Source organism: Monodelphis domestica, chromosome 1 (assembly GCF_027887165.1).
Source record: "Monodelphis domestica isolate mMonDom1 chromosome 1, mMonDom1.pri, whole genome shotgun sequence".
Taxonomy (NCBI): domain Eukaryota; kingdom Metazoa; phylum Chordata; class Mammalia; order Didelphimorphia; family Didelphidae; genus Monodelphis; species Monodelphis domestica.
The window spans coordinates 392,737,634-392,756,956 of record NC_077227.1 but is presented as its reverse complement, the minus strand read 5'-3'; the positions used below and the strand labels follow the sequence as shown (position 1 = coordinate 392,756,956).

The window sequence follows — 19,323 nt, the reverse complement described above, 5'->3', positions numbered from 1 at the left end:
TAAAAAAATAAATAAGAAGAAAAATAAAGTAAAAAAAGTATGCTTCAGTCTGTATTCAGACTTTAGTTTTTTTTATTAGTTTTTTCTCTGGAGTTGGACATTTTTCATCATAAAGACCATAAGGATTTTCATCATTGGATCATTGTATTGCTCAGAAGAACTAAGTCATACATAGATGGTTACAATAATGCTGTTGCTGTGTAATGTTCTGGTTCTGCTCACTTCACTTTATATCAGTTCATGAAGTCTTTCCAGGTTTTTCTGAAATCATCCCATTGGTCATTTCTTCTAGTATAATGGTGGAGTATATGGGGTGTTCAGGGAGGATTAGTGCCTCTGGTATGAAGGCTTGCCAAGTCCTTTTCAGGGCTGCTCATTTACCTTTCATCCAAGTCTCACCTGAGGCTCCCAGAAGCCACAAGAAGCTATAATATGCACAGCAGCCACATCCTGGTAAAACCATCTCAGTCAGTGGACTAAACCTGACTGAGAGTAACAGATAGATCCAAACCCATTGGCAAAACAAAAACAGGACTTTAATGACTCTGGGAGATAGTAAATCTGAAGACTGTGCAACTCAACCTCACTTAAACTGAGCTCAAGTCATTGGATCTCCTCTAAAAAAAGGAATAATGAACAACAGTCACCCTTGTAACCTCACCCACTACCTATTTAATTCAAATTCAAGTTGATTCAATCAAAGCTGTATGGACTACATCCATATCCATGTCTGTAAAATAAACCTATCACTTTTTTAAAAAATTCTTATGGGAAGGGGCAGTTGGGTGGCTCAGTGGGTTGAGGGCCAGGTCTAGAGATGGGAGATTAGGTTCAAATCTGGCCTCAGACACTGCCTAGCTGTGTGACCCTGGGCAAGTCACTTGACCCCGATTACCTAGTCCTTACAGTGCTCTTCTGCCTTGGAGCCAATACACAGTCTTAACTCTAAGATGGAAGGTAAGGGTTTTAAAAAAAATTCTTATGGGGGCAGTTAGGTGGCTCAGTGAGAGAGGCAGGCCTAGAGATGGGAGGTCTTGGGTTTAAATATGATCTTAGATACTTCCTAGCTGTGTGACCCTGGGCAAGTCACTTAACCCCCATTGCCTAGCTCTTACCACTATTCTGCCTTAGAACCAATACATGGTATTGATTTTAATTCTGAAGGTAAGTGTTTAAAAAAATCCCTACCTTCTGTCTTAGAATCAGCATTGTGTTTTGGTTCCAAGGCAGAAAAGCAGTTAGGGCAAGGCAATGGATATTAAGTCACTTACCCAAGGTCACATAGCTAAGAAGAGTCTGAAGCCAGTTTTGAACCCAAAGCCTGGACTCTCAATCCACTAAATCATCTAGATACCTCTACTAATCCTATCCCTTGAAGATTACTCTCATCTCCCAGTAAGAAAGTAATGGGGAGGAGCCAAGGTGACTCTTAACCCCCCTCCTCATTAAAATGTTTGCTAATCAGAATTATTATGAAATAATGTCAGGCCAATCAGAAGAAGATACACTTAGAGCACTCGAGATTTTGTTCTCTCATCTTGCTAATTATTATAAAAGACTTTGTCAGTTCTCACTTAGAGTCTTCATTCATTGAAATAGGTCATTGATTCAGTTTATTGGTGTAAAGATTAAAATTTAGGGGAGACTGGGGAGACTGAGACAGGTGAGGCAGGTAGAAATTAGTTTCTGCAAGAAGTATTATATTTTTTAGAGGTTTATTAAAGGTTAAAGATTAAAGAATATACAAGTAAGAAACATGTGCCTAGGCCAGAGGCCTAGACAAAATAACCTCACATCACGCAAGAGACGGGCCTGCTCCAAAACGGAAGTCCAAAAAGAGCCAAAAGAGAGCCTCTCAAAAGCCTTTGAATCAGCTTAAATACCTTCTGGATCTCGGCCCAGGTGAGATTACAAGGCATTCTGGGGAAGTGGAGCAAAGGCTCGTGGGGATTGTAGTCCTGTATTCGAGTCTATTTTTTACATTGGTTACTGCTAGCCTAACTAATAAATTGGTTGTACTCAGAGCCTTGTCTCTCAGTTTACATCAATTTCAATTATGATAGTATATATATATATATATACATATATATATATATATATGCACATATGCATATATATTTTTATATATATATATATATATATATATATATGAATGACCTATTTTTTTATCTCTTTGAGATATAGATCTAGTCATTGTATTGCTGGGTCAAAAGGTATGCACAGTTTTATAACCCTATCAACATAGTTCCAAATTGCTCTCCAGAATGGTTAGATTGGTTCATAACTCTACCAACAGTGCATTAGTATCCCATATTTTCCACATCCCCTACAGCATTTGTCATTTTACCTTTTTGTCATATTAGCCAATCTGATACATGAGAGGTAGTGGAACCTTAGAATTGTTTTAATTTGCATTTCTCTAATAAAAAAAATGATTTGGAACATTTTTTTCACATGACTATAGATAGCTTTGATTACTTCTTCTGAAAACTTCCTGTTTATATTCTTTGACCATTTATCAATTGGGGAATGACTTGTGTTCTTATAAATTTGTCCTAGTTCTCTATATATTTGAAAAATGAGACTTTTATTAGAGAAACTTCTATAAAGTTATTTTCCCAGTTTCCTGCTTTCCTAGCTATCCCATTTTTGATTTAGGAGGGCAGTAGTTAGCGGTGTTTAGGGATCCTTCTCAAGTTTCCCTTGTCTGGGTCTTTTGTCTTTTCCACTGGCTTCTGGATGATCATGAGCCCATTTGGTGCTAGACTCCTTGGCTGACAAATCCCCAAAGGGCTAGTCCTCATAATCTCCAGGGGTCTCAGTGAATTCAATCTTGGAGGGCCAAGAGGACAAAGTGGCAATGGATTTAAAGGTCCCATTAAGCAAGTGAATTTCTGGGACTTAGAGGGCAGAGGGGTCTAATAGCCAAGAGTTGAAGTCCTAGGTAGCCAACAGGTTAAGTGGTATAATAGACAGAATGTTGGATTTACAGTCAGGAATACCTAAACTTAGGTATAGGCTTCCTAGCTGTGTGACCCTTGACAAGTCATTTAACCTTCTTTGCTTCAGTTTCTTCATCTGTAAAACGGGAGAAATAATAGCACCTACTCCAGATCATTGTGAGGATCAAATGAGTATATATTTGTTAAGTGCTTAGAATAGTTTTTGGCTCTAGTGTGCCTATTTTCCCACAACACCTACAATATTTGTCATTTTCCCTTTATAAAAGCTTTGAAAAACTGACAGATGAGATGAAACTTCAGGTTTGCATTTACTTATATGTCTCTATTGGCAATTTTTTCATATGTCTATTTTTTCATATGCTTGAATTTTTCACATTTTTTCATCTGAATTTAGTAAGCTTGATTTCTTCCATTGAAAATTACCTGTTTAAATCCTTTGACCTATTATCAAGTAGGGAATGGATCTTATTTCTATAAATTTAAATCAGTTCTTTATTCATCTTGGAAAGGAGGCCTTTATCAGAGAAACTTGCTACAGAATTTTTTCACCCAGTTAACTGTTTCCCTTCTACTATTAGCTGCACTGGATTTATTTGTGCAAAACTTTTTGAATTTAATATATCAAAATTATCCATTTCAATCTTCTATTATCTTTTTAATTTCTTATTTTGTCATGAAGTAATTGCTTTCTTGTTCCTCTAATTTGTTTATCATGCAACTATTTATATCTAGGTCATTTATATATTTGGAACTTATCTTGATATGTGCTGTGAGATGTTGACCTTGGAAGGAAAATTGTTTTATATTGCTTTTATATTATTGATCCTAAAGCAAGTGATCATATATAATCCTTTAGGTAGATAACTGCAACTATGATTTTTAGAAAGAGACCCAATTATTATACTAATGTATAAGATATTAACTAGATAGTAACCATGATATTAGAAAGGATATAGTTTGGTGTATTAAAATATCATAGCAGCTACCTAGATTAAGAGCTTCTGTTGGAGGCATAAAAACTTTAGGTCTCTTTAGTTATCAAGGGAAGTGTGAAACCCATGCAGGAGGAGGTGGGCTCATTTGGAATAATGAGCTGGACTGATGAGATTTATGAAAAGAATCTTCAAATGTCCAGGTGTTATTTGATCTTTTGAAGATTTATGCCAACTGCTGGCTCCCTAGAGTTGTATGGCTGGCCAAGAAAGGTTACTTCGGCCTAACCCCTCCCAGAAGTAATATGATAGTTCTGGAGGATTAATTAAATTTTCGTATCTTTACCTTGTACTGACTTCCTGTCAGTACAAGTTCTGTAAAATGGAGATTTGAACCCCAGACTTCAATACCCAGAAATCCTTGCTAGTTCCCAGATTGCTCTATAATCTCCCTGAATCTCACCTGAGTGCAAGGTCACAAATTATTATTTAAAGGGGCTCTCCGCCTACTCAGGCTCTCTCCCTGCTTCTGCTTCCAAGCACACTTGTCTCTCAAGATGTAGAGTGAGTGGTTGTGAATGGGCTCTCTGGGCCTAGACATGTGCTTTCTATATTTGTATTTTCTTTATTTCTCAATCTTTAATAAACCTCTACAAATATAATACTTTTAGCAGAGAAACTAATTTAAACTTAACAGTTTGGCCAGCAATCCAGACCTGTGCTCTCGATCAACTGGTCCTGACCCACCCAGCCCAGCATCTCTAGCCTTGGAGCAGATCACTCATCACCCCAGGCCCAGGACTCACTTCCACCGGCTGGTAAAAAACGGAGGTGATTTTTCCTTAGGCTATGATTAGCCTCCATGTGGACTGGGGGCAGGGGATCATGGGGGAGGCGGGGAGAAAGAGGAGAAGGAAGAGATTTTTTAACTTAAATCATGGCCACTTTAAGAGGATATATTTTGAATGTACTGATACTTTTATTTATCTCACCTGAGTGCCAGGGGAAAAATTCAGCTCCCTGCAACTCTTTAGCCAAATTTGAGATTCCTCACAGTGGGGAGGAAATTCAGTGGCTCAATGAATTGAGAGCCAGGCCTAGAGATGGGAGGTCTTTGGTTGAAATCTGGCCTCAGACACTTCCTGGCGGTATGGCCCTGGACAGGTCATTTAACCCCCATTGCCTAACCATTACCAATCTTCTACCTTCTGACAATAGGCATCTAAATGGATAATTAAATAAAAAAAAAAACAAGGAACTTTAAAAAGACTGGAGGTTATATTTTTAAGGCTTTTCAGACTCCAATGTTTTATTTTTAAAATCTCTGTATTCTATTGCATTTTACTGATTGTTTTGTTTAAGGTTTAACTTTGTGATTTAAGTTCATATATTACTGCATTCAATACTATTCTGTTACACTGAATCAGTTTAATGTACTGGGTTTTAACTACTGTTAAATTCTGTTGCTTTTCCCCTATAACCATACTGAACAAACATTATTGAGTAGGCACATATAAAAACAGCTTTTCTATTTTTGACTTTGTAAATTGTCACATAGAGAATAGATGGACTCCATCAGAAAATTGCTATAACAACCTTTGGAAAATTTAATGAGCTAAATATCTCAAATTGATTTAAGGGTTCTTTAGACATGATTTTTAGAATTTTTTTTCTTAACAATCTCTGGTCATTTTGCCTGCCCCTAACACAATGTAAGGCCTATTTTAGTAGCTGAAATGAAATACAATTATAAATCCCAACTCCCACATTTATAAAAATGTGAATGGAAGCTGGGAAGTTAATCCCAGGGCATATAGTACTCCTAGAAGCCCCCCCCCAAAAAAAGGGGGAGCATCTCTCATTTATACTCTTCAGCTCACTTTACAGAGGTTTGCGTTTTTCCTAGACTCTTCTGCCACATTTTTTGTAATGATATCTAGATTTCTTGATGATATTCTAGACCCAAAATGAGTTTTACTTTGTTTACAAATATGTTTACCAAGGTTGAAAGATTTACTACGTTTGTAAAAATTGTGACAAATATCCATCAGTTCATAGGCTTTTAAAAATGCCATACAGTAACTTAAGAGAAATATGATAGTGTGTTTGTTTGTTATTGTAATTAATTGGGCTATTGAAAATTTTGGGGATACAAATTCCTACATATTTGTACTACTGTTCTTTAAAAAAAAAAGTTACCTTGTGAAATCCATTCACTTTGCATTCACAGTGGATCATGGCCAGATATGAAGAGGAAATGGATCTCATTTTTGGTGAGAAAGCCTTGTATTCCATATTTTCTTGGCTGACACAGTGTGTCAATGATTATAAGCTACATTTTATTTTTAAAACTCTTTTATTATATTTTTCTTGCATGTGAAATATACTATTTCAGTATTTTTCTCTCTTTTTTATATTTGAAGCACATGTCACCAGTATTAAGAATTTTCTTTAACTTTTTGATTTTGCAGTAATATAATTTAAAATACATTTGCAATAATGTCAATTGTGAGATTTAAAATGGTTGAGGTCTTAAACTGTAGTGATTAAAATAGTGGAAGATATAAATTGTGATAGATATAAGAGAGGGTGAGTAAATTTGACCGCAGAAATATGTTTCACTACAGTGTCTTGGGTTTAAAATCAAATATAAAGTGGTCGCCAGGGAAATATTCCCAATTATTCAAATACCCAAGTCAATTGGGTTTTATAGAGATTTTAATTAATAATACAATGAGTAATCAAAGAAAGAGAGAGAGAGTAAGAAAGGAATAAGTATGAAGGGCCTCAAGCCAATATGGCCTAGACCTGAGTTTTAAAAAGAGAAATCAGTCAGTTTTTTATAACTCACCATAAGATCTGTCTAAGTAAGGATTTCTAATGACATCAGGCAAGCAGCATCTCAGCTGCTTTCACCAGCTCCCTCCTCCATCTGAATGTTTCAGAATCAGTCTCCTCAGAATGAGTCTCTCCAATCTGAATGTTTCAGAATGACTTTCCAGCTCTTCCCTGAGCTCTTATTTTTAAGGGCAAAATCTTCTCTGTCACCTCCCCTAAGTCCTTACATCTACCAATCACTGTAGGTGTTTCTAAAGGACCACCCATTCTTAGTCCACACCTAAGAAGGTGTGGATTTTTGAGTAATTCACACCAGGAAAGCTCTGAGTAAGTTTTCCAGTTCTTTGTTCCTTGTAAATTCACAAGTTGCTTGACCTTTATAGGTACTTAGCTTAAGAAAAGTATGGGTTTAAGTACCTTTCATTGTTCAGAAAAGAGTTTACAACTTTATCTTCCCCTAGGGTAGACCCAAGTAGGTAAAGTAGAATTCTCACATTCCTACTTTAAGTAGAGTTCACTGCCCAAATGGGGAATGGTCTTAATCCAATCTTATAAAGTAGGGTCTGGGAAATTTTAAGGTTTACACAATGCATATCCCAAAAGCTTAAGACTATAAAAATGATGCCACTAATTGTTTAACAAAATTATGGGACTTTGCTAAATGATTCTGTCTGATTCCAGGACAAGATATACAAAAGAACCATTGCACAGGGTCAAAGAGAAACCAATCCAGGGAGGATTGATGTACTTCTAAGCCAATACAAAGGACTTGAACCTAGTGTGAAGACTCAAGGTTGTGACGCTTAACATACCTTAAGACATAGGCCTTCCTTGTATCCACACTCACTCACTCTGAAAATACTTACAGACGAGTATCCCAAACTTGGCTCCTACTTGGTTTCTATAATCTAGTCCCTTTTCTGTCTTTTCTAGTGTGGCAACTTTCTGGGTAAATGCATCAATGCTTAGATCATTTTAATTGGGCCCTGATTCAAGGACCTGTTATAAATTTACTTTTCCTTTACTTAGAATTTTTACACATAAGACTTTGATAGTCTATATTTTCATCCAGAAATTCTCTTTTTTAATTGCCATGTCTTTTTAATTTCTCTTGCAAATTGATTCATATACCTCATAACTCAGCCATGCATCCCTAAGTGATCCTGTTTTCAATCACCCTCTTCACAGGGAAATGTAAAAATATTATTATTTTAAATTACAAAGTTTAAATTCCTTTTAAGAAGAATTTTAGGTTAAGAAACATGATACCTCTCCGAATCCAGAAACTGAACTGTTTGGAGAAGACACCATGAAGATGCCTCCAGACCACAAGCTGCACAAGAAGATCAAGAATTAACTTTGGGTGTGGTTGATTGAACATTTATTTGTATGTATACTTTCATGCCAAAGGGGACTGCCCCCAACTGGTTTTTTGTCAATGCATCTAGCAATTATTGATTTTGTTCTTTTTTCCTCTTATCCTCAAATTATTGTATTCTTTAAGTTGATTATGTTTTCATGATCCTTTTGGGGAAAACTTTTCCCAAATGATCAAATGTAAAATGGAGATTTGAACCCCAGACTTCAATACCCAGAAATCCTTGCTAGTTCCCAGATTGCCCTATAATCTCCCTGAATCTCACCTGAGTGCAAGGTCACAAATTATTATTTAAAGGGGCTCTCCGCCTACTTGGGCTCTCTCCCTACTTCTGCTTCCAAGCACACTTGTCTCTCAAGATGTAGAGTGAGTGGCTGTGAATGGGCTCTCTGGGCCTAGACACATGCTTTCTATATTTGTATTTTCTTTATTTCTTAATCTTTAATAAACCTCTAAAAATATAATACTTTTAGCAAAGAAACTAATTTTAATCTTAACAGTTCCTTATGACTTCCTGTCAAATATTCCAAAACCTTGTTACCAACTGCTATAGCATGTTTCTTAATACTATGTACCTTTTGCCTTATTAATGGCTAATGCTAATTAATTGTCGAAAAACCTATAACACACTATTGAATATCTAAAGGGATTTTTGGTCACAGGTTTGGCCTGATGAGACTGCCAGCTTTAATTTACCACAATTAAAGTTTGGATCTTCAACGCAGAATGATGACCCAAAGATTTCTTTATTTCCTACAATCTAAAACTAAAATTTGTCAGACAGTTGTACAATTTTCCCAGAAATTTTTTTCAAATAATGAGTACTATCCCCAGTAATTGGGGCCTTGGTATTTATTGAACACTAGGCTACTAAAGGTAGTCATTTTAAATCCTTCAAAGACTTGTATGCTATTTCTTGTGTCAACAAACTTTGAGTCCCCAAAATCCCAGCTGACGCTTGCTACTTTATAGTAGTAATACAAGTAGAATGATGGCATTAAAAGGTTGGTCCTCTGCTTTAATGATAAGTCTAAGTCACTAAAAGAATTTTTCAATTTTAAGAAGATAAGCCAGGAGGCAGCTAGGTGACTTGGTGAATTGAGAGGCAGGAGGTCCTGGGTTCAAATTTGACCTCATATACTTCCTAGCTGAGTGACTCTGGAGAAGTCATTTGACCCCCATTGCCTAGCCTTTACCACTCTTCTGCCTTAGAACCAATACACAGATTCTAAGATGGAAGATAAGGGTAAAAAAAAAACAAGAGGACAAAATAGTTTGTTCTCTAACTGCTCAACTCTAACAGACCCAAATCACTGTCCATCTGCATTGTCTGTCCCAGATAGATATGCTAGGTTGTCCATGCAAATTTATGATGTAATCTGGGCAAAAGACATTCTTCATCTACTTGGTCTTTCCAGAATGGTGGTCAAGCCAAACTTCTTTGAGTGATTATAGATTTCTTCCAGGAGATTCCACAGTGTTCTGGGGCTTGATACAATCTGCACTGATGTCTTCACAAAAAAGGAACATCTGGAGAATCTCACCATTCATATGGAATCTCTCTTTGGCTTGAACTCTAGACTGTATTGCTTCCATCATTGTGGCAAAACATCTTGCTGAGTATATTATCTTCCTCTTTTATGTTTAATCTTTTTTTTTTTTAATCAGAGGGTCACTGAATAACTAGTTGACAAAGTGGATATAGAATTTAGCTCGAGTCAGGAAGACCTGAATTCAAAATATTTAACAGAAGACCAGCCTCTGACAGTTACTTTTTGTGACTCTGGAGAGATCATTTATCTCCATTCCCTCAGTCTCAATTTCCCAGATTGTAAAATAAAATAACAATAGCATCTTCCTCCTAACTACCTACCTGTTGTGCAGAACAAATGAGATAAAATTTGTCTACTTTGCCAACCTTAAATATGGTATATTGTTGTTGTTCAGTTGCATCCAAATCTTTCTGACATCATTTAGGGTTTTCTTAACAAAGATACTGGAATGGTTTGCCATTCCTTCTCCAGTTCATTTTATAGATATGAAACAAAGGGAAACAGGGTGAAACAGGATAAATGACTTGACCAGGGTCACACAGCTAAGTTTCTGATGTTGGATTTGAACTCAGGTCTTCCTGACTCTATCTACTGTGCCATCTAGCTGCTAGCCATATAGATACTAGCAATTATTATTATTATTGAGTAGGGTCATTTGTATCAATCATAATATAAATGCAGGGGGCCTGAGATACAAAGGCAATTATTGTGAACACTCTCTTCTTCAAGAAGTTGACATTTATTGTTATCATTTATAACAAAGCTATAATAATACATGAAAGGGAGTTCTTTAAGGCAAGGCTGGTTGGAGGTCAGATTGTAAAGGTGTTTAAATGCCAGGTGAATATTAATAACAAACATCTATATATACTCTAAGGTTTGCTTTACAAATACTATCTCATTTAATCTTCACAACACCCCTGGGAGGAAGGTACTATTATGATTCCTATTTTACATAGGGGGAAACTGAGGCAGTCAAAGGTTAAGAAATTTGTTCAGGGTCACACAATTAATAAGTGTCTTATTCCAGATTTGAATTCAGGAACTCAGGTTTTCCTAATTCCAAGTCCAACACACTCTCCATTGTGCTATCCAGGCTAAGTAGAGTGGCTATGATGGACCATGTGTAAAATTGAGATTTGAACTCTGGACTCCATTCCCCAGGAGTCCTTGCTAGCTCCCAGAATGTCCTCTAATCTCATTGAATTCTCACCTGGGACGAGAGCAAAATTTTATTTAAAGGATCTTCCCCGTAGGCAGGCTCTTTTACTTCCTGTCTCTGCTGGCAAACAGATGTGCCTCATGATGTCAGTGGAATTTTGGGTGGGCCTTATGGCCCACCTGGCATGTGCCTTTTCTTACTTGTATATTCTTAAATTCTTAACTTTTAATAAACCTCTAAAAAATATAATACTCCTTGCAGAGAGAAACTAATTTCTACCTGCCTCAGTCTCCCCTAAATTTTAACTGTTACACATGGAATATCTTTAATAAAAGAATCTTAGAATTAGAATGGATCTCACAGGTCACCTCCTTGAAGGATGAACTATGTAAATACAACATCCCTACCAAGTAGTTAATAAGCCTCTCTTTGAACATCTTCAGTGACAAGGAACTCAGTCTATTCCAAAATAATTCATTACATTTATTTAAAAAATCCTTTCCTCCTTTTTAAAAAATCAATACTAAGTATTGGTCCCAAGGCTGAAGAGTGGTAAGGGCTAGGCAATTGGGGTTAAGTGACTTATCCAGGGTCATGTAGCTTAAAAGTGACTGAACCCAGGACCTCCCATTTCTAGGCCTAACTCATTATATTTTGAGAAAACAGAATAAGTTAATATTTCTTCTATGTGATAGCATTCCAAATATTTTAATGTAATAACCATATTTTAAGTCATATCTATCACATCTTCTGAAAGACAGAATTAGGTAGCTATGTGGCTCAGTGAACAGAGCAATAGGCTTATAGAATAAGGCTTAGTCTTAAACATTAGCTCTATGACCTTATGATGCAAGTCATTTAACCACTGTTTGTCTCAGTTTCCTCTTTTGTAAAGTGGGGATGATAATAGCACCTTCCTCTGAGAGTTGTGAAGATCAAATGATAATGAATAGTGGATAAAGGTGTTAAACTCATAGTAACTACCAAGTGTGACCTATAGCAGATTAAAATGTAATTGGGGGTTGTTCCAGTCTCCATGGAATTCCTCCACTTTATTATTCCTTTGAGCACAATAGTATTCCATCACCAACATATACCACAATTTGTTCAGCCATTCCCCAATTGAAGGGCATCCCCTCATTTTCCAATTTTTTTTCCTTATTATCTCTTTGGGGTACAAACCCAGCTGTGCTATGGCTGGGTCAAAGGGCAGACAGTCTTTTAGTGCCCTTTGGCCATAGTTCCAAATTGCCCTCCAGAATGGTTGGATCCATTTACAACTCCACCAGCAATGAATTAATGTCCCCACTTTGCCACATCCCCTCCAGCATTCATTACTTTCCATAGCTGTCATGTTAGCCAATTTACTAGGTGTGAGGTGATACCTCAGAGTTGTTTTGTTTTGCATCTCTCTGACTGGAACAACATCCAGGAAGTGATGCAGAGTGAAAGGAGCAGACCTAGGAAAACATTGTACACAGAGACTGATACACTGTGGTACAATCAAAGGTAATGGACTTACTTCTCCATTAGTGTCAATGCAGTGTCCCTGAACAATCAGCAGGGATCTAGAAAAAAAAAAAAACACTATCCACAAGCAGAGGACAAACTGTGGGAGTAAAAACACTGAGGAAAAGCAACTGCCTGACTACAGGGGTTAAGGGGATATGTCTGAGGAGAGACTCTAAATGAACACTCTAATGCAAATACCAACAACATGGAAATGGATTCGAATCAAGAACACATGTGAAACCCAGTAGAATCGTGCATTGCCTTGGGGGGGGGGGGGGGAAGGAAAAGAAAATGATCTTTGTCTCCAATGAATAATGTTTTGAAATGACCAAATAAAATATTGTTTAAAAAAATGTAATTGGGAAATATTCACAAAATAAATAAAAATACAAAACAGCATAGATAATATTAATTTTATGTTTACTAAATCAATATGCAGTCAGCAGGAATCTATTTCTATTTGAATTTGACATTACTGATATAGGACTAGGTGGAGTTCTTCCTCTTATACATTCTTGTTATGTGACCACAGACAAATTACTTTACCTCTCAATGTTTCTGTTAACTCTAAGACAAGAAGTTACAGATTAGTTGCTTCATTGGAGGTAGCTTTCCCACACTGATGAAATCATAGGCCAGAAAAAAATCTCCCCTAAGTTTTCTCTTTTATCATACATAGTTCTTTCAACTGATTAGTTTAACTCCTTTCACTAGCTTAGTTGCCAGAGTTGACATGTTCCAGCTTGCTAATGGGGTTCCTAAAATATAACACCCAGAATTGGACAGAATACTTAAGATGTGATCTGACCAGTGCAAGTACTGCCAACTCCCTCATTCTGGACATTAGGCTTCTATTAATTCGGGCCAAGATTGCACTAACTGTTTTGGCTGCTATATCATGCTGTTGATTTAGCCACATGATTAGAGCTGTGCATTAGGAAATTATTCTAGAAGAGTACATAAGTGTACAGAATAGATTGGAGAGAAATTTGAGGGAGGGAGAGCAATTAAAAGTCTTTTGAAACAGCCAAGAATAATAAGGACCAAAAACAGGAGGTGGCAGAAATGGAGAGTTAACAAATGTAAAATATTTCAGACGTGAAATCTATATTAGTTGACTAACTGGATGTGGGAAAAGAGAGAGGGTCAAAGGTAACATCATATTTTAATCCTAGATATCTGAGTGAAAGGTCCCACTACTGACACAAACTAGGAAGCCAGAAGGATCAGTTTTGGGGGAAAAGCGTCAAGGTCCAATTTAGACATAGATTTGGGGTGTTATAGGACATGTAAGTGGAGGCATCCTGTAGGCATTTGGAAGTGTACCCTTTTAATAAGTATACCAAATGGAAGACAGAGAAATTGGTAGGCATTCCTAAAGGACAATTGTAAGCATACCCTTTTCCAGCTCTATCAACAACAATCCTCAAGAACAAGGATAGTTCTTTCCCAAAGCAGAGAGGTATCTTGGGTAACTCAGTGTTAGTTTAAGCCAGAGAAGAGGTACAGGAGAGGACCAAAGTGATAGTTTTGCTTTATATTACAACATAGTCGAATAAGTAAAGTATTTCAAGGGAAAATATCTCAGTCTTAAATGTTTAAATTATCTCCACTTGAAGTGAGAACACTAACTCTGGAATAAAAAAAAGTTATATATTCAAGCTTTGGTTCTATATAGGATTTGTTATACTGTAAATGCTCTATTTTACTTTGATTCCCTAAAAAAGCCAAAAAGATTACATGAAACTGAAATAACCTAGAGTTGTGAAGAAGATAAATATTTCCTAATCCAGTCTCATAACCCCAAAAGCCTGAGAAATCATATCAGGTACCTCAGGAACAAAAGAAATGTGATGAGCCAACTCACTTGAGGGTTTTGTCCAGTTATTTGGACACAAATTCAATCCATTGTTTATTAGACTTTATTATGCCAGCAAGGTTTCACTTAAAGGGTAGCACATTCTCTGAAAAGAGTAGGAATCAAAAGGCTCAAGTGTGGAAGGAATGCATTCCAGATCTGAGATAGAAACCACGGGTTCAAAGTTAGAGAGGCAGGAGATGGAAGCCACTATAAGGAAGTTAAAAAATCAGCCAGCCTAATGTGCTAACACTGAAGACCTCATTGCAAGTCACTTAATCTTTACATTTTTGATCTCCTGGGCCTGTTTCCTCTTTGTAAAATGAATATATTAACCCCATTTTCAAAGTTGTACTACCTCTATCACAAGAAAGTTGGTTTTGAAACCTTTAAAACGATGCCAAAACACGTACTATGATTGCCAGTTACAAGGGCAGTGCCTTTGCAGGCCTGTTTTCTGTCAATTTGGAAAAACACAGAAACACTATGAAATGAGTTAATAAGAAAATTGGGGGGAGGGAGAAGGAGAATTATCATGCTGCTCTCACTGGAAAGAGGAATGACATGAGGTAGGCTCGGTAACGCGAGCAGGTGTTTTGGGCTTGGGCCCAGTGAGCGTTTATTAATGCTCACCAGGACGCCCCAATCCCGACCCTGAGCAGCACTAGGGAGCTAATCTCGGTCGCAGGCGCGCGGGAAACCAAAGGGGCAGGGTGGGGGAAGGGAGCTAAAATTCTGGGAAATTTGCGCCACCACCACGCGGAGTAAGGCAACGGACCCCTTTCTAATCTCCCAATCCCAGCCCTCCACAGGAGGCTGACGGGCGGAGTCCCATACGACAACTCAAAGGTTGTCACCGCCCAGTCTAGTCTATTGATGGCCAACAGTCTGTAGGGAGGGTCTTTCCTCTTTCCTCTTGGCTCCCCTCCCCCAATAGCTATCTTCAACCCAATCAGCAGGTACTTCCTGTCCTCCCTTCTAGCCAATCTGCATCCTCCACGAAGAGTAGCCCTAGGGGGCGTGTGGAAAATTATCTGGAGTGATGGTCACACCGACCAACCGAGTGCTAGCACGAGGAGAGATGGGCGGGGTGGAGGCCTAGCAGCGACCAATCGGCACTCAGGGGTTGAGCTTGGGCAAGGCGCTGCTCGCGGTGGGGCTCGCTCGGCGTCCTCCTAGTCCTGAGGCACGTGACGTTCGCTTCGGGCCGATCCGCTGCTGCAGCCGCGGTGCTGGGCGTGGGGCGAAGGGGTGGGAAGTGGCGCCGGCGCCGGCCGCGAGGCACGAGGTGAGGTGGACGCAGCTCCTAGGAGGCCGGGAAATGGGGAAACCGGGGCTTGGGAGGTCGGCTTCACGTCAGGGGCGGAGAAGGGTTGGCCTAGACGGGCCTTGCCGAGAAATGGGGGAAGAGGCCTGGGGGCTAGAGGCTGGGGCCAGGGTTGGAGTGACGCGGCCTGAGGCCCGAGCTGCTGAGTGGCGGAGCGGGATGTATCTGGGAGCCGGGCCCATGGGGATTTGCGTGGGAGGTGAGCGCCCCGAAGAGGGATGCGGAGGGGGGGAGGGGGAGGTCAGTGGGTTAGGGCCCCGAGGGGGCGTGACCTCTAGTCGTGGTCGCATCCGCGGGCGGCGGCCCAGGTGCCTTGGAGGCCCGCGGGCCTCCGGTCTGTTCGCTCATCTTCTGACTGGCCATGCGCGGCCCGGCCTGAGAGGGAAGGCCTCTGGGGAGAGACACAGGCCTAGGGCGGCGCGAGAGAGAAGCCATCTTCCCCTGTCTGGGCAGGAGCCCGGGAGCGTACCGGACGAAGAAGCCAAATTCTCTGGGGCACGAGGTGGCTGGGGTTTGGGAAACAAACGATCTCGAAACGGGAGGGGGACGGTGGAAGAGGGCCTCGATTTTGGGATTAGGTAACCTGTAGGAAAAGAAACTGCTAGAAGACAGGCCGAGAAACTTGTTCATACGGTTGTAAATGTATTCATCTCTATAGATATAGCAATTCACATACTTCTTAAACTATTCCAAAGAGTTTTAGAATTTTCTCTCTGGAAGGGCACTTTTAGAGGTCCCAGGCCCCATGCTTTACAGATAGGAAAACTGAGGCCTCGAGAAGGGAAGCAACTTGCCCAAGGTCACACAGCCAAGCAAAGCTGGAAATAGAATCTAATTGTTCTATAATAACTACTTACACCGTTCTCTAGGTCCCTTAAACTGATATCGTAATTGGAGATATGCTCTCAATTTTCGGCATGACAAGTCTCTTATTTAAATTCAGTGCCTTCCTTAGGCCCATTATGATGTGGGTGCTCTCCTGGAACTTATTGTCCTTAGACTTCCTTTCTGCAATGCCACTTCCCTAGCTTCTAACCCTTTGCATCTCTAGGTACCTAAGCAATATCTTTACCTGGATGTCCTAAAAGAACTTACAACCCAATGGGACCAACAGCAAATTATTTTTTTTCTAAAACGTTCAACTGAAGTGGTTCCTCTCACCACTATTTATTTGTAACTTAAAAGTCCCCTCAGGGTAGCAGCCACTTTGCACTGGTAGGCATTTAATAAAATGTTTGTTGAATTGTCAATCAGTGACTAGATTTTCTGGAATCCATTCTTAAACTCCTAATTATTTTGTATCTTTCATTCTAGTGCCAAAATGATCTTTAAAATGGCTCTGGTCGTGTCAGATCCCCCACCCCCACTCCTATTCTTTGTCACTTGTTCAGTAATCTTTTTTTCCCTCTCATATTTTGTTTTTGGTGCCAAAAGACAATAATTCTTCTGACCAAAATGATATTTTAAGTGGTTGCTTAGCTTAATGCCTACAGAATAAACTTCAAATTGTCCTGGCATCCAAGATTCCAAGCCTGAAATTATCTCATCCACTTTCCCAAACATTATTTTTTTTAAACCCTTACTTTCCATCTTGGAATCAATACTGTGTATTGGTTTCAAGGCAGAAGAGTGGTAAGGGCTAGGCCATGGGGCTCAAGTGACTTGCCCAGGGTCACACAGCTAGGAAGTGTCTGAGGCTAGATTTGAACCCAGGACCTCCAGTCTCCAGGCCTGACTCTCAATCCATTGAGCCACCCAACCCCCCTCCCCCCCCCCCCCTGCCCCTTATATTATTTTCTAACATATTCTAATCCAGCCAAACTTGAGAGAGCTTGGTGTTCCTGAGCGCAGTTACCTTTATGCCTTTTTAAAAGTTAACTGTCTTCCTAGTCACCTTTTGAAATCCTTTCAATCTTTTAAAACCCTTATTTAAATGTTACCTCCTCCTGGACCTCATGATTTGCTTTTTTTTTTTTTAATTTAATTTAATTTTTAAAACCCTTACCTTCTGTCTTGAAGTCAATACTGTGTATTGGCTCCAAAGCAGAAGAGTGGTAAGGGCTAGGCAATGGGGGTCAAGTGACTTGCCCAGGGCCACACAGCTGGGAAAGTGTCTGAGGCCAGATTTGAACCTAGGACCTCCCATCTCTAGGGCTAGCTCTCAATCCACTGAGCTACCCAGCTGCCCCCTATGATTTGCTTTCTTATTCATCAAAGTACACATATGATAATTGTATTAAAACTCTTATTTACCTTTTAGAGAATATGCTCTGTATGTTTAAATTTTATAACTTCCCATACATATATCATTACTCTATTAATAGATGCTTAGTAAATGTTTGGGGAAGGGAACAAGCATTTATTAGACATCTACTGTCTGCCAGGCATTCTGCCAAGCATTTTACAGATAACTAATTTGAAAGCGTGGGGAGTAGGAATAGAAATTATCAACTGTTTACCATAAGCAAATGCATTTATGCTGAAGTGGGGGAACACTTGGGAGTTGATGTGGAACTTGCTACTATAGGAGAAAAAGGAAACATTGGGCCATGTGTCTACAGTGTGGAGGGGGGGGAAACTATGCTGAAACGGAAGTTACATGTTTGGTTTTTGAATTTTTCTTTTTATTTGGTTTTGAATAGTGTTTTGAAATCATGTTTTGGGGGAGGGTCAATAGTGCAATGATTAGTTAGCAAATATAAAGAGGCTCTTGAGCCATATGAGACAATTTTTCTTTGGATTTCTTTGACTCAAGTCAGCCATAAGAGCAATTGTGAGTGGTATGGCAGTTCTTACTTTGCATAATTTAATGTAGGTGAATGAATTACAAAGAAGCTATATGTCTACCATATGACCCTAGGCAAGTCATTTAACTCCCACTGCCTGACTCTTACCAACTCTTATGCCTTGGAACCAATACATAGTATTGATTCTAAGACTGGATGGCAAGGGTTTTTTTTGTTGTGGTGGGTGAGTTTTGTGACTCATTGGCATTAAAGTGCATGCAATAAATAAGGTTACATTTGAGACTTGTGGATAGGACTTTTTTCACTTATAAAGATGTTTGGGGACCTTGAGTATTTTTCTTTTCTGATTATTAATACACAAGTCATATCTATTGTAAATGTCTTTATCACAGCAAACAGATCCTTGGTGTCAGAATATGGAGACCAGACTTTTATTTTTGATAACTAACATTAAACTGATGGGTGATAATCTTACAGGACCTACAGGATTAAGTGGTGCTTGGAGAAGGAAAATTTTTGCTGCTGCTGTGTTAAAATAATTTTAAGCAATGTATTTTCCCCTTAAATTACAGTAATTTTGAATGGTAAAATGTTAGCTGACACTAGGGCTGAAGAATGGATGGATCTTATATATGTACTAGATGTCAAATTTCAAATGTGTGTGGTTTTTTGTTTTGTTTTGTTTGGTCACTAGCTCATTATTCTCTCCTAAGGCAATTTATCTGGACCTCAAGTTTTTTTCTACAATATAGTGATAAGAAATTCAAATGAAATGATAGCTCCAAAAATATTTTGAAATGCAACAAGTGCTATTCAAATATAAAATAAAATCACTGTAAGATATGACTGTATCCCCAGAAAAGATTAAAAATGCATGAACATGTAAAGTAAGGTGTTAAATCTTATATTCGTGAAGCATTGGGAGGGGGGGGTATCCTTAAAGAAATCAGGGGCTTGAATGTGAAATAGCAATACTACTTCACAAATACATTTGAAAAGAGTGAACAACCAGATCTATTATTGACAAAGGCCAATGAAAGGGAAGTAGTGGAA

At 38.8% G+C, this 19,323-nt stretch overlaps 1 protein-coding gene across 2 annotated transcripts in view; it reads left to right on the top strand.

Moving 5' to 3' along the window:
- The first annotated feature begins 15,311 nt into the window (after nt 1-15,311).
- The window catches only part of CANX (calnexin), a 29,432-nt gene continuing 25,420 nt past the window's right edge, over nt 15,312-19,323 (top strand). Inside the window, exon 1 of one of the 2 annotated variants that reach the window (XM_056811728.1) lies at nt 15,312-15,484. The gene's annotated coding sequence lies outside the window, so the exon portion shown is untranslated. The remainder of the gene's footprint in view (nt 15,485-19,323) is intronic. The other variant, XM_056811729.1, reaches the window with a different exon arrangement.